Source organism: Solanum verrucosum, unplaced genomic scaffold, assembly GCF_900185275.1.
Source record: "Solanum verrucosum unplaced genomic scaffold, falcon-dt-bn FXZP01000005.1, whole genome shotgun sequence".
In the NCBI taxonomy this organism is placed as follows: Eukaryota; Viridiplantae; Streptophyta; class Magnoliopsida; order Solanales; family Solanaceae; genus Solanum; species Solanum verrucosum.
This window is the reverse complement of record NW_026020186.1, coordinates 305,946-308,100: the sequence shown is the minus strand read 5'-3', so window position 1 is coordinate 308,100 and position 2,155 is coordinate 305,946.

Genomic DNA, 2,155 nt, shown 5'->3' with positions numbered 1-2,155 from the left:
AAGGGGATTCTACTTTCCAAGGTAGAACCCATACACATCATCTTTTGCTAAAGTGGATCCACTAGCTAGGTCATTTAAGACAATCCTACGGGGGCACGTAGTTAGGGATTAGAGGTTGCTACTATCCTTTTTGAGCCTCCACCTCAAAGCCTTCTTGGTGCTATATCTAAATTCCAATGGAATAGATAAAAGTCAAGTATTCTTTACAACATAGGAAAGACAATAATCAATACAAATCCCCATTTTAAAGAACAAAACATAGAATATCTCCTTAAATTACAATTCAAGCATAGGTGAGAAACACTTTCACCAATGTGAATCCATATGTGAGAAATACCTTTCACAATCATTATCATATTCATATGTGAGAAAACCTTTCACAATAACATTGATACTTTCATCTAAAAGAACCCCATAATTATAAACATTAATTTCATAAGACATTCATAATATTCCAAAATTCATAGTTCATAGGTTCATGGGTTCTTTATAGGTTTATAGTTGAAAATCATCAATCATGCATGGGTCCATATAATTTCAACTAAATATCATGTATTAGCATTAAATCATGCATTAGAAGATTAAATTTCAAATTAAAATCATAATTTGATGAAACCCATGTAGAATATGGAAGAATCCTAATTTAATCAATTGAAAACCTTGGGGACCCCATGAAGGAATGGACTGTATGAGTGAATACCCACATATATTTCTACTCAAAGTCCAAGATGAATGGAAAATTTTGGCACTGGAATGAACCCTAGCTTCTTTTTCTTCTTCCATAGGTTGGGAGGGAATTTGGGAGAATGAATTTTGTTTGATGTTGGGGAATTAGGAGAATGGATTTAAAGTCGGTATTTTTAGGACTTAAAAGCTTTACATAAGTCTTAGGATAGAATAAAAACGATATCTTATAGGCTTAAAAAAATTAGGCAATGACCCAAAAGCCTCTAAAAATTAACTGTCGGAACTTCTTATGGTTTGGACCTACGGTCCGTAGGGCTTTCTATATACCGTCCTGTTCACCGTAGAAAAGTTCAAAAGCCTTAACTGTTGACAAATTTTGAAGAGAACTACAGGCCACAGACTCTAACCGTAGAACTCAACTTTGACCTCAAAATTTCACCAAGCGTGGGATCTACTTACGACACTCATCTATAACTCGTAGATCATTAGACGGGCCGTCGCGGAGAATTGTAGAAAGAGGTACTGGGAAAAGATTTTCAAATTTATTTAACTCATTTTCTACAGATGCCTTCTACGGTCCGTAGAACTATCTACGGTATGAAGAAGCTTCTACGGCCCGCAGAATGGACCCTTAGAACACAACAGTAGCCCAAAAATATTCCCTTTTCCTTTTCCAAAATCTGATTGTAATAATATCTCCCCCTTGGGAACATTCTTCCTCAAATGGGACTCAAGGAAATATAAAGAGGGTAGGGGGAAGCTATCTAACAACCCAACATTATTGCAATCATATTGATGCACATAATCAAAGAGGAAATCAACTGCAAGCTAAAACATACTCAAACATCATTTCATAAAACAACATGCGTGCACATAGAAACACGGGAATGATTAAGACACGTGAATCCACAATAATGAACCATGAGAAATTAAATATCTCAATCTAGAGTAGGATCGGAGGGAAAGTGATGAGGATATTGAGACATCATATCGGCCTCGGCCTCCCAAGAAGCACCCTCAACCATTTGATTCCTCCAGAAGACCTTTATGGATGCAACTTCTTTGTTCCTCAACTTTCTAACTTATCGGTCATAAATCTCAACCGGAACTTCTTCATAAGAAAGTCTATCCTTTATACCAATACTCCCCAATGGTACAATATATGTCGGATCACCAACACATTTCTTAAACAAAGAGACATGGAAAATCGTATGCACCGATGCCAAATCATTAGGCCAATCGAGTGTAGTAAGCAACTTTAGCAACACGCCTCAAAACTTGTTAGGGACCAACATAACGGAGAAGAAGCTTCCATTTCTTACCAAACCTCATTACACCCTTTATAGATGAAATTTTCAAGTAAACCCAATCTTTAACATCAAACTCACGATCTCTTCTTCTAACATTGGCAAAGGACTTTTGTCGACTTTGCGCCATTTTCAACCTTTCTATAAAAGTAAAACTTTTT